Raw genomic sequence first — 26,797 nt, 5'->3', positions numbered from 1 at the left:
CTACATGGGGCCTGGGCCCCCATGGATTTGGTCCTGGACTCCCCTGCCGACGACCTGCCCGACCCCCCTCCCGCCGCCAACACGCCGTCGCCTGCCTTTGCTGGCGGGGGACCCCAACCCCCACCAGCCAAGGTCCTCTTCTTCTCGCAAAAGGCTTCCTTCTGTTTCTGACATCCTGCACACGTGCCATAGGTTCGCCATCACTGTTCTAGAGGACATCAGATGACCTGCCTGTCCCTAGTGACTGAAAACACAATATTGAAGTATCAACCCCCAGTGGCAGGAATGCAGTTAGAGGACTTCGGCATCACTTAAAGGAACCACTGTCTGAATGGAGGAGTGGCCTAGTGGTTAGGGTGGTGGACTTTGGTCCTGAGGAACTGAATTCAATTCCCACTTCAGGCACAGGCAGCTCCTTGTGACTCTGGGCAAGTCACTTAACCCTCCATTGTCCCATGTAAGCCACATTGAGCCTGCCATGAGTGGGAAAGCACAGGGTACAAATGTAACAAAAAAAAATTAATAAAGATTATTAACACCAAAGGTAAAGTTGTTTTTGGGGACCTACTAGTAGATAAATGCTTTTCAAAGCAGACTTGTTGAGGCCAATATTTGGTAGAGTTAGATTGATTTAGAGTTAACTGAATAACTCAGCTGCAAAGTCATCAATTTATGTTGAACTGCTGAACATGTGTTTTTAAAGATAAATGGATAAGTTATCTGTATGAGTTAGGACAACTATGTGGTCCTACTTGTCTTGATAGAGATAGTGGGATAGTAATAAATATCAGTGTTAGCCCACCCCCAGAATGTTCCTTATTTTGCCCAGTGGGGAGCAGTCTGGCAGCCCTCAAGATAGTTTGTCCCAGGCCTAGCTTGGTCTCTCGGCAGCCCTGGTAGTAGCAGAAGACCCAGTAGATTGGGGGCTGAAGGTTGATGATATATAGACATACAGTCATGATCAAAATATTCAGGTAGCACATTATGATTAGTGAATAAAGTAGACAACGCAGGAGCACCTAGCATCTCCTAAATAGGAGGTGGTAGAAGGCGCTAAGCGCTCCTGAAAATAACCCCCTTCCCACATACAAAAGCATTATTTTACTGATGTGTTAAATATGTGCTTAGCGCACAGAAACGTCTTGTGTTGAAACACGCTAAGCTTATATTTTTGTAATGCATTTTAGTAAAAGGACGCTTACGGGCTCATTTTCAAAGCACTTAGCCTCCCAAAGTTCCATAGAAACCTATGAAACTTAGCCTCCCAAAGTGCTTTGAAAATATGCCTCTATGTCCTCCATTTTCAGTGCTTATATAGATAAAATGCAGGGCTGGCTTAACCACTGGACCAGGTAAGACACTAGCCTAGCTCACTCGCGGTTAAGGATGCCAAAATACCCAGCCTCATCTGATCTAAAGATGAAGCCTTTCCTTCTCCCCATCTCCCCTTCTCTCCCCTCCCTGGCATCCTGTCTCTGTGTCCCCCCCCCCCCACCACAGTCCAGCACTGCTCCCTCTCCTCTCTCACCCTCCCATGGTCTTGTAAAGTTTATATTGGTTGTAGGCAGCAGCACCCCCAGGTAATCCCACCCATAGGAAATTACATCAGAGGAGGCAGAATGTAGCAGAGGGAAGACCCAGAGGCTGACCAAAGGTCATGCTATTGCTACTGCTGCCAGCAACGGACCATAAATTTTACAGGACTACAGGGGAGTGAAAGAAGAGAGGAAACAGTGCTGGACTCATAAGAAGATGAGACAGAAGAGGAGGAAAGAGAGACCAGACTAAGGGGGGGGGGGGGGAGTGGGGAGAGATGCTGGCCCAAGGGGAGAGAGCGATGCCGAACCCGCAGGGGGAGGAGGCACCAGAAGTGATGCAATGTGGAGCGTTGCCAAAGCAAGTTAGCTCAGGTCACTGCGATCCCTTGAGCCAGCCCTGATAAAATGGGGCCATTTAACTCACTTAACAGCTCAGTTTTATCCATATAAAAAGGGGCTAGCATTGGGTCATTAAAAGCATTGCCGAAGTTGGAGTTGTTTCTGGAGCTGCAAATACAGCCACATCCACTGCTGGGGAAGAAGGGCCAGAGTACTGTTAGAGTGAGGTCCAGAGTTGCTTTTGGGGCCAGAGCTGTCCTCAGAGCTGCATGTTAGGAGGGAGTCACATGGAAATGAGTTCTACCAGAGAAGTGAAGAAGGCCCAAGAGAATATTAGAAAAATAAGAGGTCTGGAGGGAGAAGGGAGGAAGAGGAGAGACACTAAGTGAGTAGAGAAGAAGGAAGGTGCTGGGGAGAAAGGTAGAAAGAAGAAAGTGATGATGGAAGAGAGGAGAGATGGAGAAGATAGGTTGGAAAAGTAGAAGAAGAAACAGGAAAAGAAAAGTGACAATGCTGAGGTATGAAGGAAGATTTTGGAGGAAAGAAGGATGAAATTATTCAAAATTTCCTCTAGCCCCCTTAGTGGTTTTGATAGAAATGTGTCCCTTTTCCTTACAAAAGGACCTTCATCTGCTTATTTTTTTTAAATTGTCTTAGCTTCTGCCACCCAAACAAAGTTTAATATTTACCCAGAAAATTGAAGTGTCATTTCCCCCACAGATTGCCACCAATTTTGCTCTTGTTTTAATAAATGCTGATAACTTCTCAGGAAAAAAATAGAATACATATATACACACTCTGTTATTGGTGATAGAAAGAAATTTTTGCATGTGCTTGAGGGAGATGTTGAACTTTAACACGAAGAAACAGACTACAGATTTGTTACTTATTTTTTGCTGTATGTAACAACACATTTGTATATAAAATGCCAATGAAAGATATTTTGGGTTCTGTTTTGAAAAGTGAGAGAGAACATGCTTTAATAGTTTTGGTCTTGCTCCACATGCATGTTGATTATTTGTGTCATTTCTAAATTAATATGTAGTCACAAAACTGAGCATTGAGATAAGTGTGTAGCTTGCATGAGAATTTATTTTGCTCATGTTTGAAGCTTAGCAGCCTGTTCTTCTGTGCCATGAGCAGCAAACTAAGGTTATCCTTTGCTGAGAGTTAAGGAAGCAGAGTCAGTGGTCAGTTGTGTACATGTTGAATGTGAGCTGAGGAATGACACAGTTCATTAGCTTTCTAAATAATGTAAAGCACACTACAGTAGCCTATCACATCCTTGATCTAGAAAATGTCAGCACCTTCTCTCTCCCCTGCACTTTTCCCTCCTGATCTCTGGCCAGATTTCCATTCAAAGCAGGAAATAGGTCTTAACTAGGCCGTTCCCTCTAAGCCAGCTCAAGCAGCACTTCAGGCAAAGGGAGCTACATTGCCACAGCTATATGCTACTGCCTTGGAAACTTTGGGGGTCTTTTACTAAAGCTTAGCTTGAGTTATCTGCAGCAGAGCCCATTTTATTCCTATGGGCCATGCTGCAGATAACTCGAGCTAAGCGTTAATAAAAGACCCCCTTTAATGGGTGGACTGTAAGAGGCAGAATATTCCATGAGAACAGACTAGTTCTAGATAAAGACTCAAAATAAAATGAAGACCACAGGTGGAGCCATAGGAGCCGACTCTGTGGGTGCTGTGGGTGCTTGAGCACCCCCAATATCGAGAAAATTCCTTGTATGTGTCCAGGGAGGGGTTATTTCCACTGGACTTAGCACCCCCAATAATTTTGAAAAGTTGTGTGCAATATTTAGCCCTTAACAGCAGGGGCGTAGCTATGGGGGGGGGGGGGGGGGACACGGGGGCCTGGGCCTCCGCAACTTTTGTCCGGGCCCCTGGCTAGGCTGGTGGGGATCCCCAACCCCCACCAGCTGAAGCCTTCTTCAGCGCCGGTCTCCGGCGCAGCCGCGTTTGCTGGGCTGCCCTGCTCGTCTTTCTTCTTGTACAGAGCAAGAAGAAAGACGAGCAGGGTAGCGAAGCGAATGTGGCTGCGCCAGAGAACAACAGTGAAGAAGTTTTCGGCTGGCGGGGTTTGGGGACCCTCGCCAGCAAAGGTATTTGTTTGGGAGGTGGCGAGGAGGTGGGGTGAGGCAGTAGGGGGCGGCGGTGGGATAGCACTCAAAATGTGCCCCCAACCTCGGGCTCTGGGTCCCTCCCACCGTGAGGTCTGGCTACGCCCCTGCTTAACAGCATAAGTTGAACTGCTTAAAGATAGGACTGCTATTTATGCGGCCAAGAGGTTATCTAGAGGCCTTCTTACTAAGGCGTGCTGAAAAATGGCCTGCGCTGGTGTAGGCGCATGTTTTGGATACATGCAGATCCATTTTTCAGCGTACCTGCCAAAAATGGACGTGCTGCAAAATCAAAATTGGCGCGCGTCCATTTTGTGTCTGAGACCTTACCTCCACCCATTCACTTAGCGGTAAGGTCTCATGCGTTAACCGGGCAATAATGGTCAGCGTGCATACAATGCTGATTACCGCCCGGTTTTTGCCATGTACCAGAAAATAAAAAATATTTTCCGATGTGCATAAAAAATGAAATTACCGCCCAGGCCACACGGTACTGTGTGGTAACTCCGAATTGATGTACATTGGGTGCATGTAGACCAGGGGCATAGCCAGACTTAAGCGGGAGGGGGGTCCAGAGCCCGAGGTGAGGGGGCACATTTTAGCCCCCCACTGCCGTGCTGACCTCCCCCGCTACTTTTGACCCCGCCGCCGCCAATGCTCCCCTGCCACCACCAGGTACCTTTGCTGGCGGGGGTCCCTAACCCCCGCCAGCCGAAGTTCCCTTCATCATCAGTCTCCGAGTCCGGCACGTTCGCTGATCTGGATTCTGTTTCTGTGAGTCCTGATGTCCTGCATGTTCCTACATGCAGGATGTCAGGACTCACAGAAACAGAATCCAGATCAGCAACGCGCCGGAGACCGGCGCTGAAGAGGACTTCGGCTGGCGGGGGTTGGGGATGGGGGGTGAAAGCAGGGGGGCCAGGGCTAAATCTGTGGGGGCCCATGCCCCCGTGGCCCCATCTAGCTACGCCCCTGGTGTAGGAGCTTACGCGGCTTAGTAAAAGGACCCCTAAAGTTATGAGCTACACAAGCACCTGCGCACATTGATACTATGCAGTTTAGTGAAATCTGTGACCAAATACTTTTTGTTTTATTGCACTTTGGTACTAAGGTGTCTGTTGGGTTTTAACTGCATTGACTAGGAATAATGTTTCTCTTGACATTTTGCTTCAACAAGCAGATTTTACACCTGCAAATTCACTGACCTGTAACCTCTTCAGCATTTTGATTGTGAAACACTCAACAGCAATGAGATGTTATCTGTACACTTGATAACAAAGGTAGTTAATGACTGAGGACTGAAACTAAAAAAAAGTTAGTAATAAATTAAATGGAAATTTATGCAGATTTCACACTAAATCTTCAGAAGAGGCCCCAGAGAATTTTTGATTTTGATAGGGGGCAATCTTTATTGTGATAGTAAAGCAAATTAAGTTTTTAAGAGGGGTGGGAAAGGCCCAATGCATGACCTAGCTGGGAGTAATATCTATTTTGGGGGGGTGGGGAGAGAGGGGGGGTTGTCTTGTGGACAAGATCTGGTGCTAAATGTTGACACGTTGGCTTTGCTGGTAAGTAACATTTAAACCCTCCCATCAGCTGATGCTAAATTTGCCACGACCAGATGACTGTAAGATAATAGAGTGATAATAACTAATGAGCTCATTAGTACACTATTGCAATATTTTTCATGTTTGTGCATGCTAATTTTAAATTTCTATCATGCCCCATTTAATACTTTGATGATTCAGCCCCTTAGTAGAGATCCTCATATATAGTTTTCACAGAATATTTTTGTTTCACATTTTTTATTGAATTATTTAAAATAGTAAACAACGGAGCTATATGAGCTAGTTTATTTCTACTACTACTACTTAACATTTCTAGAGTGCTACTAGGGTTACGCAGCGCTGTACAAATTAACAATTAAGGACGGTCCCTGCTCGGAAGAGCTTACAATCTAAAGGACGAAATGTCAAGTTGGGGTAGTTAAGTTTTCCTGATTAGGTGCTGAAGGCGACATTGAAGAGGTGGGCTTTGAGCATTGATTTGAAGATGGGTAAGGAGGGGGCACGGCGTATAGGCTCAGGGAGTTTGTTCCAGGCATGGGGTGAGGCGAGACAGAAGGGGCGGAGCCTGGAGTTGGAGGTGGTGGAGAAGGGTACTGAAAGGAGGGATTTGTCTTGAGAGTGGAGGTTACGGGTAGGGACGTAAGGGGAGATGAGGGTAGAGAGGTACGGAGGGGCCGCAGATCGAGTGCATTTGTAGGTGAGTAAGAGAAGCTTGAACTGTATGCGGTATCTGATTGGGAGCCAGTGGAGTGACTTGAGGAGAGGGGTGATATGAGTATATCGGTTAAGGCGGAAGATAAGACGTGCGGCAGAGTTCTGGATGGACTGAAGGGGGGATAGATGGCTACGTGGGAGGCCGGTCAGGAGTAGGTTCCTAAATCCTAGGGGCACTACTGAATTTTTGATCTGCGTGTCTGTGCGTGGATTTCCATTTAACAGCAACTCCATATGAGACCGTTACTGCTAACGCCTGTCACAATAGCCCTTGTGGATACTTCACAGGGAGCCACAGTGGGAGTTGAATTTAGTTTCCCTGGTCCTCAGCCCACTGCTCTAACCATTATCTAATAAAGAGAAACAAACAAACTATCCTCCCTGTTCAGATGTGTAGCCAGGTTGAGGGCATGGGGGGGGGGGAGCGGAGAGCGGACTGCCGACAGTGCCAGTGCGTATTTTAAATGCTACAGATCGCATCAAAATTAGGCACCGTTGCCATTGGAAGTCCGTTTGGGGGCATGGACACACCCCTGGTGACCCACCTAGCTACACTTCTGCCCCTGTTTACAAAGCTGCGTGGCATAAGCGCACCTGCAACCGCTTGTGTGGCTTTGTAAATAGGGGGGTTTATGGGGTAGAGCTCTTTGAGTTAAAACAGTACCTGTAAAGAAATTGTAAATCGCTTAGATCTAGGCGGTATATACATACTGAAAATAAATAAATAAACCAGTGGGGCCAGTTGCAAGCTAGTTCATGGAGTCCAAATAGTGGCTGGAATCCAGCTGAAGATGAGGCCTACTTATTTTATTGCATAATGCTGGAATGCTTTGTGAATCGTAAATCTAGTGTAAACCTGACACCATTCCTTATGCAAGATACTTGCAATTTTCTAGTATATTTGCACGTGGAATTAGCGCTCCCTAAGGGTCCTGTTTATAAAGGCATGCTAGCATTTTTAGCATGCACTAAAAATTAGCACACACTAATCATGTAGATGCCCATAATATTCCTATGGGGGCTTGCATGTTAGCGTGCGCTAAAAACACTAGTGCGCCTTTGTAAACAGGACCCTGTTTTAGTAAAAGGACCCTAGGTATAGATCTATAGTATTTTATAAAGATCAAACCCATGGACTTTTGCATCTGTTTTTTGGGTTTGTAAATTTTACAAGAACAACGCGTGCAAATTTAAAAACACAATATGCATGAATTATTTCCAGTTCCACTCAAAGCACCCACTGCCTGGAAATTCCTCCCTTAAATGTGGCTGAAAGAATGCATGAAACTTAGAAACAGAAAATGATTACAGTTAAAGACCAGACAGCCTGTTTAGTTTGCTCCTGCTTTTTAAGTACTAAGTACTGCAATCCCTTTCTCCCTCTTAGAGACCCTCTATACTTGTCCCATGCTTCTTGAATTTCAATATGTCATCATTTCCACCATCTTCACTAGGAGACTGTTTCATGCATATACCACGTTTTCTGGAAAGAAATAATTCTTTAGATTACGCATGAGTCTATCCCTTTTACTCTCATCCTATGTCCCTACTTTCAAGAGCTTCCTTTTAAATTGAAAGAAGCTTGCCTTCTGTGCGTTAATACCATGGAGATATTTAAATGTCTCCTCTCATGCTCTTCTTCCAAACCATCCTTATTTTGATCTGTCTGTCTCTGTGTGTGTTTTTTTTATGATGAAGACCATGGACTATTTTACAGGAGCATCTCAAGGCAATCTGTTGCCTGAGGTGAGGGAGTACAATCACGGGAAAAAACATAAAACCAAAGTCAACCATTCTCAACCTCCCCTTCTGTTCTAGTGTAGCTGCAGCAGAACAATACAGTAAAATATTTTCAAACATTTGTATTTCTTTTTTTACTCTTTCATTTTGATTTAAATTCCGCCAGACCTTTCTTATTATTTTATTTTTCTTTTTTCCACATTTCTTTTCTCCTCCAATTTCTAAGTTTTTTTCTTCTGTTGTCCACTTTATTCCCTTGGCATTTCCTGTAGACTTTTGCCCCAGTTATCATCTCATTTTTGCTTTTGTTATAGGTTTCATTTCTCTTGTGTTCACCTTTTCCTTATGTTTCCCTTTATTCCACTTATACACTTCCATTCTCCTCTCCTCTCTTGCTCTCATGCACCTCACTCCTCACTTCTCTATTAATTCTTCATTCTTCACCTCTTCCTAAGTAGTAATGCCATACTGGGAAAAGAACAAGGGTCCATCGAGCCCAGCATCTTGTCCACGACAGCGGCCAATCCAGGCCAAGGGCACCTGGCAAGCTTCCCAAACGTACAAACATTCTATACATGTTATTCCTGGGATTTTGGATTTTTCCAAGTCCGTTTAGTAGCGGTTTGTGGACTTGTCCTTTAGGAAACCGTCCAACTCCTTTTTAAACTCTGCTAAGCTAACCGCCTTCACCACATTTTCCGGCAATGAATTCCAGAGTTTAATTACACGTTGGGTGAAGAAAAATTTTCTCCGATTTGTTTTAAATTTACTACACTGTAGTTTAATTGCATGCCCCCTAGTCCTAGTATTTTTGGAAAGCGTGAACAGACGCTTCACATCCACCTGTTCCACTCCACTCATTATTTTATATACCTCTATCATGTCTCCCCTCAGTCGTCTCTTCTCCAAGCTGAATAGCCCTAGCCTCCTTAGTCTTTCTTCATAGGGAAGTCGTCCCATCCCCGCTATCATTTTAGTCGCCCTTCGCTGCACCTTTTCCAATTCTACTATATCTTTCTTGAGATGCGGCGACCAGAATTGAACACAATACTCAAGGTGCGGTCGCACCATGGAGCGATACAACGGCATTATAACATCCTCACACCTGTTTTCCATACCTTTCCTAATAATACCCAACATTCTATTCGCTTTCCTAGCCACAGCAGCACACTGAGCAGAAGGTTTCAGTGTGTTATCGACGACGACACCCAGATCCCTTTCTTGGTCCGTAACTCCTAACGTGGAACCTTGCATGACGTAGCTATAATTTGGGTTCTTTTTTCCCACATGCATCACCTTGCACTTGCTCACATTAAACGTCATCTGCCATTTAGCCACCCAGTCTCCCAGTCTCGTAAGGTCCTCTTGTAATTTTTCACAATCCTGTCGCGAGTTAACGACTTTGAAGAACTTTGTGTCATCAGCAAATTTAATTACCTCGCTAGTTACTCCCATCTCTAAATCATTTATAAATATATTAAAAAGCAGCGGTTCTAGCACAGACCCCTGAGGAACCCCACTAACTACCCTTCTCCATTGTGAATACTGCCCATTTAACCCCACTCTCTGTTTCCTATCCTTCAACCAGTTTTTAATCCACAATAGGACATTTCCTCCTATCCCATGACCCTCCAATTTCCTCTGTAGCCTTTCATGAGGTACCTTGTCAAACGCCTTTTGAAATTCAGATACACAATATCAACCAGCTCCCCTTTGTCCACATGTTTGTTTACTCCTTCAAAGAATTGAAGTAAATTGGTCAGGCAAGATTTCCCCACACAAAAGCCATGCTGACTCGGTCTCAGTAATCCATGTCCTCGGATGTGCTCTGTAATTTTGTTTTTAATAATAGCCTCTACCATTTTCCCCGGCACCGACGTCAGACTCACCGGTCTATAATTTCCCGGATCTCCCCTGGAGCCTTTTTAAAAAATGGGCGTTACATTGGCCACCCTCCAATCTTCCGGTACCACGCTCGATTTTAAGGATAAGTTGCATATCACTAGCAGTAGCTCCGCAAGCTCATTTTTCAGTTCTATCAGTACTCTAGGATGAATACCATCCAGTCCAGGAGATTTGCTACTCTTCAGTTTGCCGAACTGCCCCATTACGTCCTCCAGGTTTACCGTGAAGTCAGTAAGTTTCTCCGACTCGTCCGCTTGAAATACCATTTCCGACACTGGTATCCCACCCAAATCTTTCTCGGTGAAGACCGAAGCAAAGAATTCATTCAGTCTCTCTGCTACGTCTTTGCCTTCCTTGATCGCCCGTTTTACCCCTCGGTCATCTAGCGGCCCACCCTCTCCTTCTTTCTCTCCACTTCTGCCTCTTCCCATCCTTCTCAGCAGTTCTTCCTCCTCCTTTTCCTCTTGCTTTTTTCTATCTCTTTTCTTCCCCTTTCTCACACCCGTACCCTTCTCTGTTTCTCATTTCACCTCCCCCTCCCCCTCCCCAACTCTTTCCCTTTCCCATTCCCTCCCTCTCTCCCTTTTCTTCTCTTTCACTCCCTCCTCCCAGAGCATACATTCTTTCTCACCCTCCAACTAGAGTTGCCAACTAGATCCAGATTCGCCCAACAGTGTTGATCCAGTCCTGGGCTTACCCCATTGCATGCAGGGATTTATGGTTCTGATTTCCCTATTGGATTCCTTAAGAAAAGCAAGGCTACGAGTCCCTGTATGTACTGGAGTAAGCCCAGGACTGGATCAACCCTGTCAGGTGCATTGCCTGGTTACCGTCGGGTTAGCGCGGGAGCCCTTACCATCACCTCAGTGGGCAGCAGTAAGGGCTGCTACCTGAAATGGCCGTGCGGCAAGTGCTTTACTTGCTGCCTGGCCATTTCCTTCAGGAAAGCGAGACCTTCCCTTTTACCAGCAGGCTCATTTTCGAAAGAGAAGGAAGTCCATCTTTTGACATAAAACGGAAGATGGACGTCCTCACAGAGACGTCCAAATGGGTATAATCGAAACCCGATTTTGAACGTCTCCAACTGCAGTCAGTTGCAAGGATGTCCAAATTTCAAGGGGGCGTGTCGGAGGCGTAGCAAAGGGCGGGACTTGTGCGTGCCTAACACTTGGACGTCTTTGACCCATAATCGAAAAAAGCAAAGATGTCCTTGATGAACATTTGGACGTTTTCACCCGGACGTGTTTTTTTTTACGAATAAGGCACAAAAAGGTGCCCAAAATGACCAGATGACCATCGGAGGGAATCAGGGATGATCTCCCGTTACTGTCCCAGTGGTCACTAACCCCCCTCCCAACCTCAAAAAACACCTTTAAAAATATTTCCTTCCAGCCTCAGATGTCATACTCAGGTCCATGACAGCGCATGCAGGTCCCTGGAGCAGTTTTAGTGGGTACTGCAGTGCACTTCAGACAGGCGGACCCAGGCCCATACCCCCCCCCCCTACCTGTGACATTTGTGGAGGAAACAGCGAGCTCTCCAAAACCCACCACAAACCCACTGTACCTATATATAGGTGCCCCCTTCACCCGTAAGGGCTATGGTAGTGGTGTACAGTTGTGGGTAGTGGGTTTTGGGGGGCTCAGCACACAAGGTAAGGGAGCTATGTTCCTAGGAGCAATTTATGAAGTCCACTGCAGTGCCCCCTATGGTGCCCGGTTGGTGTCCTGTCATATGAGGGGGACCAGTGCACTACAAATGCTGGCTCCTCCCACCTCCAAATGGCTTGCATTTGGACTTTTTTGACATGGACGTCTTTGGTTTCAAAAATTGCCGAAAACCACAAAAAGAGCGGAAGATGAACCAAAACAGACCAGAAAAGACCATAGGGAGTAAAAACATCAGAAAAGTTTAATAGGACCCTACACGGTCCGTGTTTCGGCCAACAGGCCTTCCTCAAGGGTCCTGAATCTGACGTTTACAGATGCGCCTCTGAAATACTCATCAAATGAAAAACAAAATACGCTAGTGCTGTCTGGTAGCGGGCATAAGCGTATATGCTAGTGGTCTGTTTTGGTTCATCTTCCGCTCTTTTTGTGGTTTTCGTAAAAATTGCCGAAAGTCAGAAACGTCTAGATCCAAGGACGTCCAAATCTAGGGACATCCAGTTTTAAGGATTTGGACGTCTCTGACGGTATTTTCAAAATGAAAGATGGATGTCCATCTTTTTTCAAAAATAAGGGTTCCCCACCCTGGATTTCGATGTTTTGCAAAGACGTCCAAATCGCAACTTGGACATTTCTTTCAAAAATGCCCCTCCAGCTGTGGTAAAAGAGGGCCTTGGCATGTGTGTAAAACACGTGCTCATGCCAGCGCTGGTCCCCTTTTGCCGCAGCTTGGTAAAAGGGGCCCTATAGGAGCTCATGCCCAAGTGCATGTGTTACATATATACCAGTTACATTAGTATTCTATAAAGGACGTAGATACCTTGTTGCACATTTGCCCTTCATGTACCCGTTGTTTTTCCTTGGATTCTCCTCAGTGTCATTGTTTACATATCTTTATTAAAATCTACTAGGCTGTTTTATCTAGTCAAAAGAACAGACAAATAAATTATAATACAATACAATACAATGCAAATAAATCTTATATTCTACTAGTTACCAAATTACATCTGATGCGGAGCACAAAAAAGTGTTCTAGACATAGCTAGGATTTACAAAAAATTATGATTAATCATTTAGTCTTCTGATTTCAAAAGGTAAAGCATTCTAATTATTTTATATTTTATCCCGATAACATTGCAAAAATGTAGGACCCTGTTTACTAAGCAGCATTTTATTTTTTATATATTTATTTATTACATTTGTACCTCACGCTTTCCCACACAATGCAGGCTCAATGTGGCTTACATAGTAATTTAAATACAAAGTAATATAATAGAAATTATAGGCACGTTAACATTTTTAACACGTGTTAACCATGTACGTGCCTACACTATCCCTATGCTAACGTGCCTTAGTAAACAGGGCCCGTAGTATCCAATGTTTCTCATAACATCAATGAAAATGTTTCAAACTGTTCATGTGACATCAATTATAAAATTTATATTTACAGGATAGAACAGGTAAACTGTAAATATATACATCTCCAAAGGTTCAGGAAGCAGGTGAAAGCTTGGCTCTCCTTTCAAGCCTTTAATCCACTCACTCTGCAACTGGACTAGCTTGCTACATACACTGTAGACTAGTTCCTCATATCTTATTCAACAGTACATATAATTTTCCTTCAGTCTAGCCGCCCATCTATTTATTCCAATTGACTTTGTACTTCCCATCTTGTCCCTGTCTATATATCTCAGCCGCACTTGCCCCCTTGGCTACGTGGAGAGGCATAATCGAACGGGGATGACCATCTCTAAGGGTGTCCATCTCTAATTTCGTTCCGGCGATGGGGCGGGGAAACCCGTATTATCGAAACAAGATGGATGTCCATCTTTCGTTTCGATAATACGGACGGGGACGCCCATATCTCAACATTTAGATCGACCTTAGAAATGGTCGACCTAAATGTTGAGATGGTCGACCTTAGAGATGGTCGTCCCCGGTTTTCGGCCATAATGGAAACCGAGGACACCCATCTCAGAAATGACCAAATCCAAGCCATTTGGTCATGGGAGGAGCCAGCATTTGTAGTGTACTGGTCCTCCTCACATGCCAGGACACCAACGGGGCACCCTAGGGGGCACTGCAGTGGACTTCACAAATTGCTCCCAGGTGCATAGCTCCCTTACCTTCGGTGCTGAGCCCCCCAAACTCCCCCCTCCCAAACCCACTCCCCACAACAGTACACCACTACCATAGCCCTTAGGGATGAAGGGGGGCACCTACATGTGGGTACAGTGGATTTGTGGTGGGTTTTGGAGGGCTCACATTTACCACCACAAGTGTAACAGGTGGGGGGAGGGGATGGGCCTGGGTCCGCATGCCTGAAGTGCACTGCACCCACTAAAAGCTGATCCAGGGACCTGCATACTATGGTGATGGAGCTGGGTATGACATTTGAGACTGGCATAGAGGCTGGAAAAAATGTTTTTTAATTTTTTTTTAGGGTGGGAGGGGGTTGCTGACCACTGGGGGAGTAAGGGGAGATCATCCCTGATTCCCTTTGGTGGTCATCTGGTCAGTTCGGGCACCTTTTCGAGGCTTGGTCGTGAAAAAAAAGGGACCAAGTAAAGTCGACCAAATGCTCATGAGGGACACCTTCGGTACACTGCCAATATGCCCCCATGAACTTTGGTCATCCCCGTGATGGAAAGCAGTTGAGGACGCAAAAAATTGGCTTTCAATTATGCTGATTTGGGCGACCTCAGGAGAAGGACGCCCATCTCCCAATTTGTGTCAGAAGATGGGCATCCTTCCCTTTCGAAAATAAGCTAGATAGTAAGATGTTTCATTCTTCTCCACCACTGCCAACTCTAGGCTTCGCCCTTTCTGCCTCGCTTCACCCCAGGCTTGGAACAAACTCCCTGAGCCCATACGCCGGGCCCCCTCCCTACCCATCTTCAAATCATTGCTCAAAGTCCACCTCTTCAATGTCGCCTTCGGCACCTAATCACTACACCATTTCTCAGGAAATCTAAACTACCCCAACTTGACATTTCGTCCTTTAGATTGTAAGCTCTTCTGAGCAGGGACTGTCCTTATTTGTTAATTTGTACAGCACTGCGTAACCCTAGTAGCACTCTAGAAATGTTAAGTAGTAGTAGTAGTATACAGTATTAGCATAGTATTTATATTATTGGAATATTCTAATGCCTGTCTGTTAGGTGTTTTATTGGTATCACACTGATATTGTTCATATCTATGTTATTTGATTGTTTTTCTGTGCTGTCTATTATGGTATGGGATAGGAGGCAAGGTTCTGATGTGGATTAGGACTTGGTTATTGGACAGAAAACAGAGGGTAGGGTTAAATGGTCATTACTCTCAATGGAAGAGGGTGAACAATGGAGTGCCACAGGGATCGGTACTGGGAGCAGTGCTATTTAACATATTTATAAATGATATGGAAATTGGAATGACGCGAGAGGTGATTACATTTGCAGTTGACACAAAACTATTCAAGGTTGTTAAAACATGTGCGGACTGTGAAATATTGCATGAAGACCTTAGAAAATTGGAAGACTGGGCATCCAAATGGCAGATGAAATTTAATGTGGACAAATGCAAGATGATGCACATTGGAAAGAATAATCCAAATCATAGTTCTGACATTTATCATATTTCTGTGTTCCACAGTGCTGTTAAATGTGTATTTCTGACACTGTATCACAGTCCTATTACTGTGTTTTAGTTTGCCATTTCCAAGTTTACCTCATTGATTGTATTTTACTCTTGTTATGCTGTTAACAAAATTGTACTCCATCTTGGATGAATCTCCTCATAAAGGTGGTTAATAAATCCCAATCAATCAATCAATCAATCAATCATTCATTCAATAAGCCAGCCTCTAGAGAGTAACTTTGGAGTGTTTGAAAGGACATAATTTGTAGTCAGATATCTTCATTTACAACCATCATTTGGAAAACCAGAAATCTGGGAAGAAATTTTGCAATGACTAGACATGCAAAGAGGTTAATGTGATAACCAATGAAATCTTGAAAGCTGTTGTACAACATCATCTTCGGATAATTATGTGGGGCTAATGAAATGTATCCCAACTTGTGCACATTACAGATTTCCTAAGAACACTCTGAAGTATTCAGTGTGATATTAATTAGACTGATCTCTGAGGGAAGAGGAGTAAAACAATAGAATAGTAGTGATTTATTTCCATGTCGAAGTAAATTAATACATAACAGCCTTTCTTGCCGATGGGAGCAAATTGTAGAGTGTGCTGTCCTGATGAAAGGAGATTGATAGTTGCAAATGTATTAGGCTAGCAAAGTTACTTTGGCTTTTACAGGCTTCCATTGTCCATACCGAACTTCATGCTCTGCACATTTTGCATTTTCTTGCATGGAACATCAGAACAGCACAGAGAACCGATTTTTGAACAAAATTCAATAAAGTGAGCTGTAGATTCCATAAACCACAAGCTGAGTTTTGTTATTTTTTTTTAAATCTTAAAACATGAAAGTAAATCTGCTTCTACCACAGCTTTGTTTTACTACTGCTAATAATTTGGTGCTAGAACCTTGGAACATCTGTGTAAACACCAACAATGTTGACATATTTTTGAAATCTTGTAAGATAATTTGACCAAATAAGACTAAAGTGCATGGAATATTTTCAGTATCTTAATAAAATGTGCTAAGCAGTGAACTCATGAGTTAGTTCATGTTAATTGTTAGAGCAAGAGTGCATTAACCATTACCACACTGATATAGTAGCACATGCTAATTCACAAACTAATTGCATAGATTGTTATAGGATGAAAAATGGGTAAGTTATGGGTGGGGAATGGGTGTGGGCTGCCTACTGAAGTTAGCTCACTTGCTTTATCACACTTTGTCGCTATTTGGGATACGGTAAGTACATCCACACCAACTGTGAATACACTTACCCCCGGATTCTATATAGCATGCCTATATATCTGTGCTGAAATCGTTATGAATTCTGTAACAATGCATGTAACTTAACAAGCTTAACAAGCTAATGAGTGCTGACAACAGCACTTAAAAACAATAATGAACATCAATTAGCACTGATTAGAATTTAGATGCACAAGTCGCTAAGCGTATTCTGTAATGATGTGTGCCAAACTTCTATTGCACGCAGGCAAAAAAGGACATGGTTATAGGCGAGGAATTTTGTGGGTGTTCTGAAATTTGTGTGTCTAGTTATAGAATATGGTCCTGTGCGCCTAAATCTATGCGCCAGGATTTACACCTCATTTTCGTTGGTGTACATGGATTCGCGTAGATTTAGGCACTGAAATACGAACTAAGTGTATTCTAATCGGCGTCTAAATCTAGGCACTGATGATAGAATACGCTTAGTTGGCACAATTTTTAAACCACTAAATAAATAATAACGGGGAATGGGAACAAAAAAATTGCTAGAATAAGTCACTGGGTGTCCCCCAATAGTATAGATAAGCCAGCAGCTGTACACACTATATAGTTTATAGAAGGAAAAACGGCCTCAAAGAGCTCATGGATATCACTTATCTCTAGAGCTAAACTGGATCAAATAGATCCTCTCTTCATTATAGGCACGTAAAAAACCTTCAAAAATAGAGTCCAGCGTTTCGTGGCGTACAGCACTTCTCAGTGGCTGCATTCTGGCTGATTTGTGCGGTTCTTCAGCTTCCAAGACTCTGATGCAGCAAAAATGAAACGCTGGCCACCATCGGCTTGGGGCATGATTAGTTCAACTGCTGCAACAGTAGACAGCGCACTCATTGCGCAAGGATATATGCAGCGCATACAGGCATAAGACTAACCTGTTGGCAGAAGCCACATAGATAAGTGCTTTTTTGTTACTGCAGCACATTCGATGTACCATTTAGCTCGCAGCCTATACTACAGTTTTGGACTGAATTTATGTATTTTGCATTAGTAATTGATGAGTAACCACAGGCAAAGGTTTGTGGTCTGGACTCTATTTTTGAAGGTGTTTTACGTGCCTATGATGAAGAGAGGATCTATTTGATCCGGTTAGCTCTAGAGATAAGTGATATCCATGAGCTCTATATAGTGTGTACAGCTGCTGGCCTATCTATACTATTGGGGGACACCCAGTAACTTATTCTAACAATTTTTTTAAGCGCCATATATAGAATCTCCCCCTTAACGCGTGGTAGAGAGCTTTACTGTGCAGGAGCATTTAGTTGGAGCAGCTTTACTAAGTAATGAGAATTTGCTACTGACTAATGACACAGATTAAAATGAAATCCTCAGTTTGATAAGCAGCCAGTGTCACATGATCAATTTTTTTTTCTTTCAAAACTTTATTTGCCTTCATATTCTTTACCAATTGCAGATGTTTTAATTTTGATTCCTGGTAATCCAAGACACTAGCCAGCTTATAATCGAACGAGAAAAACGCCCAAGTTCTGACCTAAATCGGGAGATGGGCGTTTATCTCACAAAAACGAATAACGCGGTATAATCAAAAGCCGAATTTGGGACGCTTTCAACTGCACTCCGTCGCGGATGCGGACAAAGTGGACGGGGGCGTGTCGAAGGCGTGTCAAAGGCGGAACTGGGGCGTGGTTATCACCCGAACAGAGATGGGCGCCCTTCGCCGATAATGGATGCGTTTGTAGCTAGAATTTAGGGCACTTTTCCTGGACCCTGTTTTTTCACAAATAAGGCCCCAAAAAGTGCCCTAAATGACCAGATTACCCCCAGAGGGAATCGGGGATGACCTCCCCTGACTCCCCCAGTGGTCACTAACCCCCTCCCACCACAAAAAAATGATGTTTCACAACTTTTTATTTTCACCCTCAAATGTCATACCCTCCTCCCAGGCAGCAGTATGCAGGTCCCTGGAGCAGTTGTTAGGGGGTGCAGTGGACGTCAGGCAGGTGGACCCAGGCCCATCCCCCCTACCTGTTACAATTGTGCTGCTTAATGCTTATTAGTCGTCCAACCCCCCCAAACCCACTGTACCCACATGTAGGTGCCCCTCTTCACCCCTTAGGGCTATAGTAATGGTGTAGACTTGTGGGCAGTGGGTTTTGAGGGGGATTTGGGGGGCTCAACACACAATGGAAGGGTGCTATGCACCTGGGAGCTCTTTTACCTGTTTTTTTGTTTTTGTAAAAGTGCCCCCTAGGGTGCCCGGTTGGTGTCCTGGCATGTGAGGGGGACCAGTGCACTACGAATCCTGGCCCCTCCCACGAACAAATGCCTTGGATTTATTCGTTTTTGAGCTGGGCACTTTCCTTTTCCACTATCGCTGAAAAGCAAAAACGCCCAGCTCACACATTGGCGAATAAAACATGGGCGTCTATTTTTTATCGATAATACGGTTCGGTCCGCCCCTTCACGGACCCGTTCTCGGAGATTAACGCCCATGGAGATAGGCGTTTCTGTTCCATTATGCCCCTCTAGATGTTACAATAATCAATATGTGATGCCACCAACAGGGATGGTCCATGGGGGATATTGAGGGATGTTGGGTCACATGCAGAAACTCATTGTGGGGCCTCAATTGCATAAGTCAGTAGGGACTTATGTGCTCAATGAGGAACAGCAAAATTGATACCCACTAAATGGTATTCTTTCTTCAGGCACTAACCCCCAGACTCTATATAGCGTGACTTCAGTTGCGCACACAAATCCAGTTGTATCCTGGATTTGCGCGCAACTTAATTAGTAACAGAGCTAATCAGCACTAATAATTGTCACTTAACAAGCAATTAGAGATACTAATTGGCATTAATTAGAATTTACATGCAGAACTGTGTAAGTGTATTCTATAACATGATACGTGTAAATTCTAAGTTGCATAGTTGAAAAGGGGCATGGAATAGGCGTGTCATGGGAGTTTCTAAAATCTACGCATGTAGTTATGGAATACACCTGGCCCACACCTAATTTAGAAGTCAGCATTTATATCTATCTGCCCGCAACTAAATTTAGTTGCACAGAAGGGCGCTTGGCTTATGTTATAAACTGTATGGAAATTCAGGTTTCTAAAAAATATGCTTAAATTTAGGCGTACTTTATAGAATATGCCTGGGTGTATTTTATTTTGGTGCCAATATTTAGGCATGATATATAGAATCTAGTCCTAAATGTATTTTCCTTTAGTTAAGAGAATTAGTTTAATTTTTAGAGGGTACTTTTCCAAAGCCATGGACCAATGGGAAAGGAATTTTTTAACTCACCCTTACATGGGTAAAAGGAACAATGTGTTCTCTTTTATCTGTATTTTTCTTGAAGTGTTTTTAGGCCACGATTAGACCCGAGGAGGCAACAAGGCTGGGCCTACTATTGAGAGACTATGTTTTTCAGACCTTTCTGTATTACTTTCCAGCCTACTGGAATTTCTGTACATGACCCCGCCTTCTCTCCAAACACCCCTGCATGTATTTTTACACATCCCAAACTATGCACATTGTTTTTGGCCAGAAAAAATGTCTGCTGGAAAATCCTTTGGCAATTTTCAAAGAAAGTATAGTCATACTTTCCTTTTGATAACTATGGAAATTCCACACATAAAATAGCTACCGTCACAGCTTTAAAAATTGTCCATAATAAAGACTATTTTACTGTATTAATGAATACAAAATAAAACAATGAGTCTGAGTTTTCTAGGGCTTTATTTGTTTATTTGCTGTCTTTTTGAAGAAATTCAACCAAAGTGGTGTATAGCAAGAATAAACTGAATGTAGGCGACAGAAAATTACAGTAGTAAACATATTCAAATAACGATGCACATTATGGCATACCACGCCACTTACAATATCAACACAATACACATTACATCATATTTATAGACAGCATAGGATGTAAATGGAGTTTGATTCCCATCGTATGTCTATGGGGTGAAAAAAGTTTGGTGAATGAGGCCAAATATCTCATTTAACTCTCCCAGCATGTTAAATGCCCAAATATGCCCAAACCTTGTGGCGTTGTAGACTTGTGGCATTGGCCTCTTGCCCTACAAGGTGCTCAGAACATGTTTCAGCAGCACAAGAGAACAATCCTTATCATGTTCTTCAAGTCATTATATTGAAAATGTCCCTCCACATGTACCAATGTTATTTACTTTAATTAGATTGGTGTTAGGTGCGTGCTGTTTAATTAAAACAAAATACTATTTGAGTTTGTCATCATTGATATATGGAAATCTTTGTAATCTTGCTTTAAAAAAAATCAAAATGGTGCAAAACAAGGCCAAAAACAATATGCACACCCTGAAGCGGAGGTGCTTGGATTTCAGCCAAATCCATTGGAAGGCAAGATCAAAGGCCCAACATGATGAAACTGAGTTTGTTTCAGATACCTCTTCTATCTCTCCTCATCCAATAACGAAAAACTCCCCCCTTCTCCCCCCAGGACATAGAAGATAGAAGCTGAACCCCCATGGATCCACCTTTCTTTTCCCTGTCCCTTTACTCATTGCATTAAAGGGAGTGGTGGAGATGCCTGTGTGAAAACTTTGTGCTGGTCCTCTGTGTTCAGTTTATTATGTGGAGGTTGGCACTGGTTGCTAAGGATCCCAGCTGGGAGCACACTATCTGTTGGCACCTGTGTTTTACTGCAGCATCTCTGTCTGTGCAGGTCTTAGCTCCTTCCCTCTTTTACTCTATGTAACAACACAATACTTTAGTGATCAGAGAATATTGCAAAGATAATCAACCAGAAGGTGAATAACCTCATGAAGGCCTTTGTCCGGGAAATGTTTTTACCTCAATTTTTTACCATGTGGAAGTCTTTGCTTTTCTTGAATGAACTCATAATTTAAGAGATCAACTTTCAAAGTGATTTAACTGGCCAGAAACGGCTCCTGGTGGTTAAATCACTTGTTTGGGGCTACCCAATTATATTCAGCAGCTCTTAACAGGTTAGTTCTGCTGAAAACGCCTGGTTAGTGCGATCTTGGCGGCATTCTGGGGTGGAGTCAGCACTTGGTTGGTTAAGTGCCGCTATTCGGCACTTAACTTGTCAAGGTCATTGCATAAATAGGACCACCTAAAAGTCAGTCCTATCTTTCACAAAGCCCATTCAATTCCTATGGGCTTCCTCTCGTTTGCCACACAGGAATCGCTAGTGCAGTTTTGTGAAAGAAGCCCTTTATGCGGTACTGAATGTTGCACTTAATCAGTTATGGTATAGCTGGATCTGTAAACCCAAAAATTCAAGGGCATGCTCAATTTCACTACAAGGAGCGTGCGGGACGTGAGGAGAAGACAGAGCAGGGCAGGCAATGCAGCGGCGCTGGAGACCGGTGCTGGACAATTCTTCAGCTGGCTGGGGTTGGGGAACCCCGCCAGCTAAGGTATTTGCTGCGGTAGTAGGTGGGGAGCGGCAGGGCGGCGAGGAGGTGGGGGTGGCAGCGAGGTGGCAGACCAAAATGTGCCCCTTACCTCGGGCTCTGGCCCCCTTCCAACCGTGAGGTCTGGCTACGCCCCTGCTTAAAAGTAGGCACCCACATATAAAATTATCTCCTTAAGCTATATGGCTGGTATAAGTGGTAGCACCTGAGTGCTGGAGATACTCATGTAACTTACAGTCTCATCCACGCTGTGCCCAGACTCTGCCTATGTGTATACCTAGCTGAAAAACACATGCTATGTAAGATATGTGCTTAGGTGGGATTTTGGCATTTACATGCATATCTGCACACATATGAGGATATATGCTATTATTTTAATCATTAATGTGCGTAACTGATGTGTATATGTTAGCACCCACTTTATAGAATTACCCCTTTAGGGCTGAATTCTATATATGGTGCTGAAAAAAGCGCTATTCTATAAACCTTACTTAAAGATAGGCATATTTTATAGAACACCTAACTTTAGGCGTGGTCATTTGTACCAACTGAAATGTGGTTCAAAAATATGTGCCTAAATTATGAGTGTATCCCCCCTCATTCTATAGCAATGCGCATAGATTTAAGGAATGCCTCCATTCCAGCCATGATCTTCCCATTTCTGTGCCCCCTTTTTTAACTCATGTGTAAAAGTTAGGTGCCAATCCTAAATTAAATCTAATTAGTGCCAATAATTGCATATTTAAAAGCCAATTGGTGCTAATTAGCTCATTATTTAATTAAATTGCGTGCTCAAATTGGGCACGCGCCCAAATTTAAGCACGCAATCTTTGGCAACTTTTATAGAATTAGTGCTGCAAGTCCCATAAAGCAACACAGTGGGTTGGTCAGAAATCCAGGACTGTCCCAAAATCTCAGCCTGGAACTAGGTCGCTTGGCATCTCTGTGTCAGGGTGGTTGAGAAGGGGTGGGCTCTGTGGGGAGAGGATGTTTTCTATTTGGGCAGAGTTTTAGGATGGGGTGGAATTTATGTATGGAGTGGGGTGGGACTGGTAAGGGGTCTTTAAAGGGGATTCAATGTGCAGTAAGGGTATTGGGGGGGGGGACTTGGAGCTTCACAGGAGGGGTCGGGGGAATCAAGTAAATGTCAGGGAATGTAACCAAGATTAGATGTGCAGGGGGAATGGCTGCTGGTGAGAGATGTGGGGTACAGTACACCGCCGTGGCAATGCTGATAGTTTTATTTATTTATTTTTGAGAGGGTCACTGAACTTAGACTGACAATGGTCTTGCTATTGGATTGCCAGTAATGCACCTGCAGTAAGTACCTCCTCTTGGCTGCTTTTTAATGCAGTACATATTTGCGGGGGCCTGCACTAGCTGCTTAACACACCTTAGTAAAAGAGGACCCTAATTTTCTGAAAGCCATAGTAGCATAGTAACATAGTAGATGACGGCAGAGAAAGACCTGTACGGTCCATCCATTCTGCCCAACAAGATAAACTCATATGTGCTACTTTATGTGTATACCTGATCTTGATTTGTATCTGCCATTTTCAGGGCACAGACCATAGAAGTCTGCCCAGCACTAGACCCACCTCCCAACCACTAGCCCCGCCTCCCACCATCGGTGCTGCCACCCAATCTCCGCTAAGCTTCTGAGGATCCAATCCTTCTGAACAGAATTCCTTTGCTTACCAATGCTTACAATTTTCCTTCAAAGGGCTATTTGTGTTACTGAACGTTTTTGCTGATGCGTGCAGGTATTCAAGTTTTTCCTTCCTAAGAAACCTAGCTATGGCAAAGGCAAATTCTTGACTGAAGGAATCAAACATCTTGTAAAAAATAAAAAATAAAAACAAAGAAATAAAAAGGCACTTATTTATTTATTTATTTGTATCCCACATTTTCCCACCTATTTGCAGGCTCAATGTGGCTTACATAGTACCGTAGAGGTGATCGCCAATACCGGTTTGAACAAATAACATAGTGAGGTTGTGATAAAGTGAAGTTAATGTGTGACAGACACATTGGGAATCATAAGAAGGAAGGGTTAAGTTATGTCCAGTATGAGCTTTGGTTTTGTTGTGTTGCTAGGTTGAGGCATTTAAGTTGGCTCATTAGGGTAGGCTTTTTTGAACAAGTTAGTTTTTAGTAGTTTCTGGAAGTTCAGGTGGTCATCAGTGGCGTAGCTGGGGGGGGGGGGGGGGGGCGCAGGGGGAGCCAAATGGATTTTTAAAAAAATGGCGCCTATGCAGTTACCGGCATGGCTGGCACACTGCAGCAAGGATTTTGTTTTTAATTTCAGTAACTTTATCTCTTCCATTTCCTTCCCACCCACCCACCATGTCCCCAACACCACTTTCTGTTCTCCCACTTCCCCTCCCCTCCCCTCCCGGACTGTCAAGCCTACTTTGTTTAGCACTGGCCAGCCCCTGCAGCAATAACATGCTGCCTTGTTTCAGTCGGTGTTGGATCTTTACCTGCTCCACCCTCGCGTAAACAGGAAGTACTTGCGTAAAGGCGCAGATCCGACGCCGGCTCAGGCAGCATGTTATCACTGTATGACAGGACAGCTAAACAGAGCAGGCTTCACAGTTTGGTTGGTGGCGGTGAGAGAGAGAAGGGAAACAGAGGGTGGTGGACTCGGGAAGGGGGATTGATGGTCGCAGCGGAGAGAGGGGAAACAGAGGGTGCTGGACTCTGGGAGGGCGATTGATGGCAGTGGAGGGAGAAAGGGGAAACAGAGGGTGCTGGACTCTGGGAGGGCGATTGATGGCAGTGGAGGGAGAAAGGGGAAACAGAGGGTGCTGGACTTGGGAAGGGGGATTGATGGCAGTGGAGGGAGAAAGGGGAAACAGAGGGTGCTGGACTCGGGAAGGGGGATTGATGGCAGTGGAGGGAGAAAGAGGAAACAGAGGGTGCTGGACTCGGGGAGGGGGATTGATGGCAGTGGAGGGAGAAAGGGGAAACAGAGGGTGCTGGACTCGGGGAGGGGGATTGATGGTGGCAGCGGAGAGAGAGAGGGGAAACAGAGGGTGCTGGACTTGGGGAGGGGGATTGAGGGCAATGGAGAGAGAAAGGGGAAACAGAGGGTGTTGGGCTCAGGGAGGGGGATTGCTGACAGTGGAGGGAGAAAGGGGAAACAGAGGGTGCTGGACTCGGGAAGTGGATTGATGGCAGTGGAGGCAGAAAGGGGAGACAGAGGGTGCTGGACTCTGGGAGGGCGATTGATGGCAGTGGAGGGAGAAAGGGGAAACAGAGGGTGCTGGACTTGGGAAGGGGGATTGATGGCAGTGGAGGGAGAAAGGGGAAACAGAGGGTGCTGGACTCAGGGAGGGGGATTGATGGTGGCAGCGGAGAGAGAGAGGGGAAACAGAGGGTGCTGGACTCTGGGAGGGCGATTGATGGCAGTGGAGGGAGAAAGGGGAAACAGAGGGTGCTGGACTCGGGAAGGGGATTGATGGCAGTGGAGGGAGAAAAGGGAAACAGAGGGTGCTGGACTTGGGAAGGGGGATTGATGGCAGTGGAGGGAGAAAGGGGAAACAGAGGGTGCTGGACTCTGGGAGGGCGATTGATGGCAGTGGAGGGAGAAAGGGGAAACAGAGGGTGCTGGACTTGGGAAGGGGGATTGATGGCAGTGGAGGGAGAAAGGGGAAACAGAGGGTGCTGGACTCGGGAAGGGGGATTGATGGCAGTGGAGGGAGAAAGAGGAAACAGAGGGTGCTGGACTCGGGGAGGGGGATTGATGGTGGCAGTGGAGAGAAAGGGGGGGGAAACAGAGGGTGCTGGACTCTGGGAGGGCGATTGATGGCAGTGGAGGGAGAAAGGGGAAACAGAGGGTGCTGGACTCGGGAAGGGGATTGATGGCAGTGGAGGGAGAAAAGGGAAACAGAGGGTGCTGGACTTGGGAAGGGGGATTGATGGCAGTGGAGGGAGAAAGGGGAAACAGAGGGTGCTGGACTCTGGGAGGGCGATTGATGGCAGTGGAGGGAGAAAGGGGAAACAGAGGGTGCTGGACTCTGGGAGGGCGATTGATGGCAGTGGAGGGAGAAAGGGGAAACAGAGGGTGCTGGACTTGGGAAGGGGGATTGATGGCAGTGGAGGGAGAAAGGGGAAACAGAGGGTGCTGGACTCGGGAAGGGGGATTGATGGCAGTGGAGGGAGAAAGAGGAAACAGAGGGTGCTGGACTCGGGGAGGGGGATTGATGGCAGTGGAGGGAGAAAGGGGAAACAGAGGGTGCTGGACTCGGGGAGGGGAATTGATGGTGGCAGCGGAGAGAGAGAGGGGAAACAGAGGGTGCTGGACTTGGGGAGGGGGATTGAGGGCAGTGGAGAGAGAAAGGGGAAACAGAGGGTGTTGGGCTCAGGGAGGGGGATTGCTGACAGTGGAGGGAGAAAGGGGAAACAGAGGGTGCTGGACTCGGGAAGGGGATTGATGGCAGTGGAGGCAGAAAGGGGAGACAGAGGGTGCTGGACTCCGGGAGGGTGATTGATGGCAGTGGAGGGAGAAAGGAGAGACAGAGGGTGCTGGACTCTGGGAGGGCGATTGATGGCAGTGGAGGGAGAAAGGGGAAACAGAGGGTGCTGGACTTGGGAAGGGGGATTGATGGCAGTGGAGGGAGAAAGGGGAAACAGAGGGTGCTGGACTCAGGGAGGGGGATTGATGGTGGCAGCGGAGAGAGAGAGGGGGGGAAACAGAGGGTGCTGGACTCGGGGAGGGCGAGATGAGTGAGAGGAGGATGGTAAGTACAGAGGGTAGAATTGTATAATGGGGAGTGGGTGAAAAAGAAGGGAATATGAGGCTAGGGAAGGAGTGAGACAGGAGAGGTAGGGGTGAGAGGAGAAGATGGAAAGTTGATAGGTACTGGTAAGTGAAATATAGGTGGAGGACTGAAGAGTGAGAA

At 45.1% G+C, this 26,797-nt stretch overlaps 1 long non-coding RNA gene across 1 annotated transcript; it reads left to right on the top strand.

The window, feature by feature from the left end:
- Positions 1-167: 167 nt before the first annotated feature.
- Positions 168-21,858, top strand: LOC115458995. The gene is made up of 3 exons (XR_003940183.1): positions 168-183; positions 2,294-2,297; positions 21,781-21,858. It is a non-coding gene; the product is annotated as an uncharacterized LOC115458995 (long non-coding RNA).
- The last annotated feature ends 4,939 nt before the right edge of the window (positions 21,859-26,797 follow it).

Source organism: Microcaecilia unicolor, unplaced genomic scaffold, assembly GCF_901765095.1.
Source record: "Microcaecilia unicolor unplaced genomic scaffold, aMicUni1.1, whole genome shotgun sequence".
Taxonomy (NCBI): domain Eukaryota; kingdom Metazoa; phylum Chordata; class Amphibia; order Gymnophiona; family Siphonopidae; genus Microcaecilia; species Microcaecilia unicolor.
The sequence above is the reverse complement of the archived record's forward strand: the minus strand, read 5'-3'. Positions and strand labels throughout refer to the sequence as shown.